General features: G+C 35.0%; 1 pseudogene; it reads left to right on the top strand.

The window, feature by feature from the left end:
- The first annotated feature begins 10790 nt into the window (after positions 1 to 10790).
- LOC118549956 (small ribosomal subunit protein eS17 pseudogene) lies at positions 10791 to 11244 on the top strand (annotated as a pseudogene).
- The last annotated feature ends 290 nt before the right edge of the window (positions 11245 to 11534 follow it).

The raw sequence follows: 11534 nt of genomic DNA, 5'->3' as shown, positions 1-11534 counted from the left end.
TAATGACTAAAAGCTGAATATTGCCAAGCACAGTGAGGCCCAGATGAACATCTACAAGATGGAAGGCCTGAACAAAGAGTGAGTATGACTTGGAGGAGGCTTAGGAAACTGGAAAGTCATGCAAAGAATAATGAACTTGAAGTGAAAAATAGATAAGGAAAGGTATCAGACTTAAGAAATATTGTTACCAGGCAGAGAGAGAGAGAGAGAGAGAGAGTGCAAGGAGGGTGAGATGCCAAGGAATTATCATGCATGAAGGTGGAGGTGGAGGATAAGGAGAGAAAAAAGAGGTTCTCTTGCCTAAGTTGCATGTCATTGACCTAAACTGGTCGCTAGTGTCATTAACAGTGTAGGTTGACTTTTTAAGGGATTTTTCCCCCCTGGATGTTTAGACTCTGAAATATAGATATTTTCTGTTCTATTTTTTCTCCTCCATTTGCATGTGAAATTTAATATTCTAGGTTATGTTTTCTTCACAAAGCTCTGAACCATTGGGAACAAGATTTCCTTTAAAAGTTTAGATATTAAGAAAAAAAATAATGAAACAAACTGTTACTAAGTCTTAAGACAGTAGTTTTTACAAAATACAAAAATATAATCTAATATTATAAAGCTGGTATAAATAGATGTACCAGATATCAGGATCTTTGCTTTACTGAAGTGATGTCATCCTCTAAATCTATACCATTGACTGTAACTGCCAGAGCTAAGGATATCTGTAAGTGTTTATTAACATTTTAGGAAGACAGTACATTATAGTGGTAAAAGCATATATTCTGGCATTAGACAGGCTTCAGTTCAAATTCTGACTTGGTCACTCTTTATCTGTATAACTTTGGGCACATTACTTAATTCCTTTGAACCTCTATTTCCTACTCTGTAAAATAAATATATTTGTAAAGCATACACAGTTCCCTCTGTACAGTAACTATTCATAAATGTATGTATTAAGATGGCTATTATCATCCTATTTTTCCTCCTCTGTTATTTAAAAATAATTAGTAATTCTTTTAATCTTTACTTTTCTGACTGCTTTTTTGACACTCTTTTTATTCATGTACCATTTATTAGGGCTTTTGATGAAAGAGATTCATCAATTCTAGAACCATGGGACCCAAAAAGACCTTAATTGGCCACCTCATCCATCCCTGTTTCGAAACAATGGAATATATGGATGATTCAAGACCAAAAGGAATATTTCTCTTTGCATAATTTAAGAACAGAATAGTTATGACCTCTTTCGGTAATGCCATGTAAGATATTATTTATGTGTAGTCTAGGTTTCTCTCCAATCAATCCACTTAAAAGAAAAAGTGTATACTCCTATTTATGTAACAATTACTGCTTAAGTTGTAAATCCTTTACAACTGACTCAGGCCTGGCTGAATGTCTTTTACATTTCTTATAGTTGGTTCTGCTTTCAGTTAAAATGCAGGGGGGTTCACAAAAGATTACTGCTTATGACATAACAATGAGGAGAAAACTAAATTGAGTAAACTAAAAAGAAACGTATTTTCTTTAAAGCCATAAAAGAGCTATGAATGCCATTGAATTTTCAATGATTATGAGTGTGGTATCATGGCAGATTGGAATCCCATGGAGATACAAACACAGAGCTTATCCACCCCACCTTCCAATACTCTTCTACAGGATTTCTGCTGAATAAACAACTGCATGGAAACTTAGGAGCTAGGCTGGAGAACAAGAGATTTCATGAGGTACTTAGATCCCAAATCCCTGTGGAAAGATACACTTAATTCTACCCTTAAGACGCTTGAAACTAGAAGTGAACTAAAACCAGTCCAAGTAGAAAACCAGCCCCAATGGTGTTCAACTTCTTATTAGGTCAAAAAGATCAGCCCCTTTAGATGTCTGCCAAAGAAAAGGGGAGCTGTTTCTGTGGAAAATATCATCTATTTCAGTCTTGACTATTGTTTCTTACACAACAACAGATGAAGAAATAAAAACTAAGAAACATGAAAAGAAGTAGGAAAATATGGTTCATAATAAAAATAAAAAACAGAAGAGCACTCACAGAGAAGTTGAATTAGTAGAAAAGGACTTAGAAATAACATTTTAAATGTGTTTAAAATTTAGAAAAAAAGGTGGCCAAAATGGATGAAAAGATGAAGGATGTCAACAGAGAAAAGGAAACTTTAAAAAAAGAACCAAATGTAAGTTTTGAACTGAAAACTACAATATTTGAAATCAAAAATATTCAGTGGGTTTAACAGCAGATCGGACAGAACAAAACAAAGAATTAGTGAACTAGACAATATGTCAGTAGAAATTATCCAAACTGAAGTACAGAAAGAAAAAAGAATTTAAAAAACAACAGAAGAGAGTATCAGATCACTGGGACAAAATCAAATGGTCATTCATGAAATTAGAGTTCCAGAATGAGAGGAGAAAGTGAGACACATGTTTGAGAAATAATGGCCAAGGGTTTTCAAATTGATTAAAACTACTATTTCATAGATTCAAAAAGCCCAGTGAGGGTGCCTGGCTCAGTTGGTTAAGCATCTGCCTTTGGCTCAGGTCATGATCCCAGGATCCTGGGATTGAGCCCTGAACTGGGCTCCCTGCTCAGCGGGAAGCCTGCTTCTCCCTTCGCCTGTGGCTCCCCCTGCTTGTGCTCATGCTCTCTCTCTGTCTGTCAAGTAAATAAATAAAACCTTTAAAAACAAAACTAAACAAAACAAAACCCAAAAAGCTCAGTGAGCCACAAGCAGGGTAAATACAAAGATCCACACAGAGACATATCATAGTGACCTTGCTGAAAACCAAAGATAAAGGGGAAAATTATAAAGTAACCAGAAGAAAAAGACACAATACATTCAGATGAACAAGATAAGAATAAAGAAACTCATAGTCAGAAACAACAGAAGCCAGAAAATAATGGAAGGACATCTTTAAAATGGTGAAAAAGAAAAAAACCTACTATAACTTAGAATTCTATACCCAGCAGAAATAGTCTTCAAAAATGAGGGTTAATTTAAGACTTTCCAGACATACAAAAGCTGAGAGAAACTACCACCAGCAGTTCAAACGGTACATACAGTTGGCCCTTGAACAATATGGGGGTTAGGGCACTGACCCCTTGCATAGTCAAAAATATCAGTGTAAAACTTTTGATTCCCCAAAAACTTTAACTACTAATGGCCTACTGTTGACTGGAAGCCTTACCAATAGCATAAGCAGTCGATTAACCCATCTTGTGTATATTATATGTATTATATACTGTATTCTTACAATAAAGTAAGCTAGAGAAAAGAAAATGTTATTAAGAAAATCACAAGGAAAAGTACATTTATAGTACTGTAAAAAATTTGCATATAAGTTGATCCAAGCAGTTCAAACCTGTGTTGTTCAAGGGTCAACTGTAATACTAAAGGAAGTTTTTTATGCCAGAAAAAAAAAGTCTCAAGTAGAAGTCAGATATCTATAATAAGGAATAAAGTATACTGGAAAAATAAATATATGGTAAATAAAGAAGACTACCTAAAATATTTCCTTAAAAGACTATTGATTATCTGAAGCAAATGTAATTACAAAGAACTGTAAGGTTAATAATTTATTTAGATGCAAAATGTATGAGGATAATGTCACAAATGATGGACTAAGGTAAATGGAATCATACTGTTGTAAAGTTGTTACATTATTTATGAAGTGATATAATATTAATTCAAGGTGTCCTGTGATAAATTAAGGATGCATATTATAATCACTACAGAAATTACCTAAAGAATAATGCAGAGTGACATAGCTAAAAAAAAGTTAATAGAAAATATGAAGTGTAATGCAAAACAGAAATATTGGAAACATTTCACTCAAAGGATGTCAGGAAAGCATAAAGAAAAAAACTCTGATAAGGCAAATAGGAAGCAAATGGAAAGATGGTAGGTTTAAACTCAATTATCTTAGTAATTACATTAAATGTAAATGGGCTAAATGATCCAATTAAAAGGCAGAGAAAAGGAGATAGTGTATCAAAATAAGATCCAAATACACGTGATTTATAAGAGGCACATCTTAAATATAAGGCCACAGCTAAATTGAAAATAAAGGGGTGGAAAAAATATACCATGTTAACATAAATCATAGAAAACTAGTGTGACTATATTACTACCAAACAATATATATTTCCAAGTAAATAGATGAAGGCAATGAGAGATCATAGATGAAACTGAATGTTTTATAGTCATAAAACCATCAATTCATCATGAAGGTATCACAATTGTATCTTGAGTATGCACCTAATAGCACACCTTCAAAATTTCACAGAAGTCCTTACTGTTCCTCCTTTCATAGGCTCCTTCTTCTAGTAGTTCTGTAATATTAGTGCTAATTTAACCATCACTATCACCTGGGCTCATGCCTCTGTGGAGTACAATACTGTTACCCAGACAGGAAAAGGATTATTTGATATATACCTGTTTATCTTTTTATTTATTCTCTCATAGAAGGCATCTAGTACACTGGCACAGAGTCTACCAGGAATTAGAGACCTGGCATTAAGCTGTGGTACTGTTGGTAACATCAGACAAGTCACTCAAATCACTTTAAGCCTCAGTTTCCTCATGGGGAATGGGGATGAAAACACTTGCTCTGCCTAATTTTTAGACTTCTTAGGAAGCTTAAATGAGAAAACACATGCAGTGCTGGATACATAAAAGACATTGTTGTGAACACAATAGTGAGCTTGCTTTTTAACACCTGCCTAATCCTGGCTCATGTGCAGCTGCTGGCCTCCAGGTGCATTTTCCTTATTCATCAGTTTAGTCTATTTTTATCCTGAGTCCTTTACAGACAGAACCGAAGGAGACTGATAAAACTCTATGAGGAAGCTCAGGAGGTTCTGCCCTTAATTTGTACCTTTTATATTCACCCATGAGGGAAATTTGAAGATTCTTTTTAAAAATATTTTTATTTATTTATTTGAGAGAGAGGGAGAGAGAGAGCATGAGCAGGGGGGAGAGGCAGACGGCTGAGCCTTGATGTGGGGCTCGATCCCAGGACCCTAAGGTCATGACCTGAACTGAAGGCAGACGTTTAGCTGATTGAGCCACACAGGCGCCCCAAATTTGAAGATTCTAAACAGGATAATTAAACCAGGAGGCAAGTCCTATTCTGAGATCTGGTTAAAGATTTTACAAAGAGACAGTGGAAAACATTTAATGTAAAGATTAAAATTTTTGACTAAATTTTAAAAAATGTATTATTTTTTACCTAAAAAGTGGTTTTCCATTTGGTTTTGTTTTTGGAGAGAAACTGATTTCCAGGTGTAAAAGGAATAGAACTGTTTTTGTGTGGATTGTCTTTTATGGAAGTGTATTTTTTAGTGATAAATTTTCCTGGAATGAGATGAGGTTACCAGAATAGGTTTCCTTGGCATGTGAGAAAATTATAGGACTATGTGAAATTATAGTTTTAAGATTTGGGAAGTTTGAAATTAATTAATGTATCCATATTATACATTAAGGGCTTGCTAATTAAGGTAGACCTTTTAAAAATAATTAACCAATATAAATATTATTTGAAAGTTAGTTATGTAAAACTTACATAAACAACATATCTAAATCATGTCTAAATTTTAATAATAATATTTCTAATAAGAATAATAGTACTTGAAGACTAAGAGATCTTCTCTTCAAGAATAGCACTAGTTGTAATATAATTATTACAATAAGCATGAGAAAATTGTGGGACACCTGGGTGGCTCATTCATTTAAGCATCTGCCTTGGGCTCAGATCATGATCCCAGGACCCTGGGGTCGAGCCTCATGTGGGGCTCTCTGCTCAGAAGGGAGCCTGCTTCTCCCTCTCCTGACTGCGTGGTCTCTCTCTCTCTCTCTCAAACAAAAAAATAAAATCTTTAAGAAAAGAAAACCATGAGAAAATTGCATCAGAATCTCCTAGGTATTTATTGTATTCAAAACATTAATATTATGTTTCATGATATTTTGTACATGAACATATACACTATATACACGGGAGTTTTCTTCAGTATTTGAAGCAAAAAAATTGCTTCTCATATACCTGTATGAATCATTGTATGCTTTATGCTCTGTTAAAAGCAAACATGATTATGAAGAAAATTTCACTGTTTAAATCTTGAGTATGACTGTGCAGTTGCTCATTTGTTTTATTCCTTAACATAGTGTAGGCCAATTTGATGCTTACAACATAACAGAATAGTTTCCTGTTCTGAATGGATTTCTTAATAGTAACCTGAAAAAAAATGTAAGAAACTTTGTAGGAAGGTAATAAGGGAAAATGATAAAGGCATTGAAGGAAATGCTCCTGCTGGTAAAGTAGTAGGATCAGAGTTCTATAGGTATGATTTCCTCATCTGTAAAATGGGGATAATAATACCTGCCTGATAGTATTGTTATGATGATGATACCAGATTATGTTTGTAAATAATTTAATACAATGCCAGGGACAGGTACATAGCAAACATACAATAGGTTCAACTAATAAAGTGAAAATTAACCTTTCCACTGAAATGGGATTTAAGAAGTTCTGTCATTTCCATCTTGATTTACTTGATCTCTCTATATAAATGATTAGTTCTAGATCAGCAGATTACCTTTGGAAAACCTTTATTGAAAAAGTCATTTCTCTGTCACATCATCCATTAACATAAGGTTGCAGCTCTGGCTTATTCGATGAGGCTTTGCTACATAAAAATGGAGCTATTGATATTATTGACTATTAATGAATGCTTATTCCATATTATAACTTATTGTTTCCACAAAATATAATCTATTTTAATAACTGAGGTGAACCACAAATTTTTTAACAAGAAATGACTTTCTATATTCAATTTCTTAAACTAACCAGGCACTCAGCATATAGCTTTAATTAAGTTATTTGCCTAGAGGCCAATCAATAATTAATTTCCCCATTCAAAAACTATGACTTGGATGTTTCTCTTAAAGCATGTCAGTTAAAAATAGAAAAGCCAAACTATAAAAAATATATGTTTATTGACAAGTTAGAAGATGTTGCCAGGCTTTTTAACAAGCTCTTTGAAAATATTGCTTTATTTGAAAAGAAACCTTAATTACCCTTGATCATGGCCCTTAAGTCTTAGCATTATATTCCTACTCGGTAATACGTACTCATCTCATGGTGATAATTCCCTCATAGCTTGTGGTGATTAGGGAGAATCATAATAGACAATTGATAAGTTTGTTATGAGTTGACTAAGGTGGAAATAACAGCTTTGAATTATTCTCATTAATTTAACCCATGTATTTTAAAAAGCTAGCGATAAGCTGGTTGCCATGAAGTATTTACTACTACAATATGATAAGTTTTAGCACATCTTACTAACAAATCTGAAACTGAGTTTTGAGAGAAAGGAAAATGGGACTCATATTCTCTTTTATTTCCCGAACTATGAGTTTATCTAAAATATAGAGCTAACAATCATTCTTCCACTTGCTCGCTCTGTTCTAGCACCACTGGCCTGCTCGCTGATCTTACACAAGCCTGAAGTTTGCATTTGCTGTGCCATCTCCCTGGCATACTCTTCCCTTGGATATTTACTTCACTTCTTCACTTTGCTCAATGCCATTTTCTCAGAGTTGTTTAATTTGATCCCTCCTACTTAAAATTACGTAGTACAGTGCCCCTAATTTCCTTTAACCTGCTCTGTTTCTTTCTACCATGGTAAGCTAGTCATCTTCCAATGTACTATATTATCTTAACCTATTTGTTTATTGGAGACTCCATCAAATGTAGACTCCAGGAAGCCAGGGAGTTCTGTTTGCTCTACTCGCGCTGTATTTCTAGTACCTAAAATATTGTCAGATACCTAGTGAAAACTGGATAACTATTTGTTGAATGCGTTAGTAAATATAGAAGTAAATAGATCCAACATCCTAGCTTAAGCACCTAGAAATGGTTCTGATTATTTGCCTGATTGCCTCAAACCTGGACTCATCAATGGACTGTGCCAAATGAAGTTAAAATGCCAGAAATGGTATCTCTTAGAATGAGAAATCCAAAGAATTTAGGGAGGTTTCATATCTCCTAGCTTTGTTCCTCAAGAGGATAAAGGAAACACAGTCTTCATTAGACATTAAGAAATTCACTAGTGAGGGGAGTGCAACGTCCTTGAAAAAGACTGCAGTGACTGTCATTTCTAGGGTGGGATGATACCACCACATACATTGGCATCCCATATTGACTGAGGCCAAATAGCAGCACTCACTTGAAAGCAAGGTGGTGTGGTTCCCAAGGTAATTAGCAGGGTGAGAGTGATGATAATAAAGTTTAACATACAGAAACCTTTGGAAGTGCTTAATTGATCCTGGGGATTCCAGAACTGAAATTGTTGCTATCGCACTAAGGTCCTACTTAAAAACTCTCTAAGTTTGGCAGTGTCATGGGTGGCCCACCACATTGGAAATTTATGGTCCCTCCCACACTTGCCTAACCTGAATCAGATCATAGACTCAGAGCTCCTTAAATGAAAGGAAAGATTTGTCTTGGTGAGGAAGGACCCTGTAATAGTCTCAAGTATATCTTCTTCCTAGTCTTTCTCTAGTATTTTTATAGAAAATGTATTACTGATGACTAACTTTATTGTTTGATCCATAGGTAGCCGCATATCAAAACTGGCTTGTGACAGAACTAGATAGAGAAGGACTGACTATTTCTCAGAAACAGCTATGGTGACTGAATGACTGTGGGTATTCACTTTTGAGTAGAGGATGCCCATGTTTTAATTTGGAATATAGATATTTTCTTTATGCCAGGTATGAGAATGCTGTTGTTGTTATTGCTATTGTTTACAATAGTATGTATAGGAAGAAGGTTGTGCTTGGGTGGAGAAGTCAAAGATTGCATTTTGATGCTAGTTTCTCTTGCTCTCTCAACAACCACTCCTATCACTTTCTAGCTTGTGTTCTATATCACTCATTGTTAAGTCTTCATGCAACTCCTGTCCCTTGTTTATGAAATTTTCCCACTCTCTGAAGTCTACAACATGTAGATTTAGTTTTTAATTGTAGTCTGCCTTATTCTTAAGTAATTTTACGTATGTGTTTTTACCCTCTTTGAGGTCATTTTATTTTTAGACGAGGATGTCATATATTCCCTTTTGTGTCATGCTCAATAACCTCTGGTCTGTTAATCTAATAGAACTGCCATTTTCATGGTATCTCTTTCCACCTAATATTTCACACTCATTTATAATTGAACAAGCAAAAACTCAGCAAACTCAGTCATAGCAAACCAAATTAGACAATTCTTGATGCCCAAATTTTGAAAGTCTGGTAAAATGAAAATACATCAGCATTTCTGGAAAGAGATCAAAGCACCCATTCTTTATTTTATGAAACCAACCAGCAGAGGGAGCAAAAGAGATATTTAAGTGTTCCTGTTTCTGCTTGGGGACTTTCTACTATGGTTGCTGTCTAGAGCTAGGCTATATTTTTAATATATATTCCCCCTAATCCCTAGGCAGAAATTCTGCTGTATAATCACCACATGCCTGTGAAGTCAGTTCTAAGAGATTCTACTTGCACAATTTCTTTCTTCAATCTTGAGTCCCATGAAAACCTCAAAAGCTACTGGGTGAAAAACCAGGACTAAAATTTTAGGCCTTCAAAACTCTATCTAGGTAGCTCAGGAATTAGGGCAAAGAGATTTTGAATGAATAAAAAAATAGCTTTCTAGTTATTAGGATAAATGGTATTAATGAATCTCTGCTGTGTTCTGTATTATTTAAAATATTTTGAGAGATTTTCACACATATTCTAATGGAGGTTATACTACATTCATAGTAAAGTTGTATTTTTTATATGACCAGGAAATAACAAAGAGAAAGTTCTTTTGAAAAGAATCATTTATATTCTTTTATATGTGTGTGTGTGTGTGTGTGTGTGAATCGTGTATATATACTATATATATTTCTATATTCCCATATAAAATATCTTTTAAAACATTATAGATCAAAAGAGTTTCTCATTATCCTGGATATTTTGGTTTAGATAATTCTGTTAAGTATAATCATGAAGATGGCCAAAGACCTGTGTGTGGTTTACAGTGTCCACTGCAAAAGCTTTAAGAATGTCATTACTTGCATTCTTTGGATGAGTTCAATTACTTGCATTCTTTGGATGAGTTCTTTGGATGTATAAGATCTTATACCCAAACTGTCCCTTGAATTTAATGAAGATATATATATATATTTTTTTTAAATTTTTTTTAAAGATTTATTTTATTTTAGAGAGCACGCATGAGCTGAGGGGAAGGGGAAGGGGAGAGGGAGAAGTAGAGAAGCAGGCTCCCTGCTGAGCAGGGAGTCTGAAGTGTGAAGTATAGCTGGATCCCACAACCCTGAGATCATAACCTGAGCTGAAATCAAGAGTCTGACGCTGAACCAACTGAGCCACCCAGGTGCCCCTTTAATGAGGTTATATTAAAGTACAGTCACAAAGATGAAGAAGCAAAAAGAAAAATCTGTGATAATGCAAAGCTAATATGAATTTAATATGAATCACTTTATTCATCTGCTGAAGAATATCAAAAGGAAAAAGAAGCATTATAGGGCATTTCATTTTTAAGAGAATATAATTATAAATAATATCATTCATGTAGTTTCTTTTGTGTTGGGGATGTATAAACTCTTACACCAACAAAATGTAACACAAACATTGGGAATTTCCAGATATCATGGCATGGTGGACATCTTTATCATTCTTGTAATTCTTGACTTTAGGTAGAGTTATATCCACCTGAGTTATTTGAGCTGATCTCTAAAAACAAGTCATATGGAGCTCTTTTACCAGGGACGCACCAACCTTGGCTATGTTTGTACCAAAACCGTGAGGAAGGTGGCGTAGGTCATCACTGAGAAGTACTACACTCACCTGAGCAAAGACTTCCATACCAACAACCCTGTGTGTGGGGAGATTGCCATTATTCCCAGCAAGAAGCTCTGCAGCAAGACAGCAGGCTACGTCACAGATCTGATGGGGTGGGATCAGAGAGGTCTGGTGGGAAGTATCTGCATCAAACTGCAGGAGGACAGAGAGAGAAGAGATAATTATGTTCCTGAGGTCTCAGCCCTGGATCACGAGATCACTGAAGTGGATCCTGACACTAAGGGCCTGTTGAAACTCTTAGACTTTGGCAGTCTGTTCAACCTGCAGGTCACTCAGACTACAATTGGGATGAATTTCAAAACACCACATGGAGTTGTTTGAATCATTCTGCTGTGCTGTAATATCTTCCATAAACCTTGGGGAAAAAAAATTCATACAGAGATTCTCCTGACTGAGGTTAATGAGATTATTTTTATGAGGAGTAGATTGGATATGTGTATGTGTGTATGCATGTGTGTGTCTGTATAACTGATCAACAACAGAAATAACCTTAATATTTGCCTCCTCAAGGGAGGAACAAACAATCTAACTATCTTGTGGAAGTCTTTTTTTCCCTTGTTGTCTATTTCTATCCTGTAGGGAATTAGTTTTTATTACAATGTGGTCATTCCTTGTGCTGGAGGCCTAAAC

The sequence above is a fragment of the Halichoerus grypus genome, chromosome 9 (genome assembly GCF_964656455.1).
Source record: "Halichoerus grypus chromosome 9, mHalGry1.hap1.1, whole genome shotgun sequence".
Lineage (NCBI taxonomy): Eukaryota > Metazoa > Chordata > Mammalia > Carnivora > Phocidae > Halichoerus > Halichoerus grypus.
Note: the sequence above shows the minus strand (reverse complement) of the source record. Positions and strands in the feature narration are given on the sequence as shown.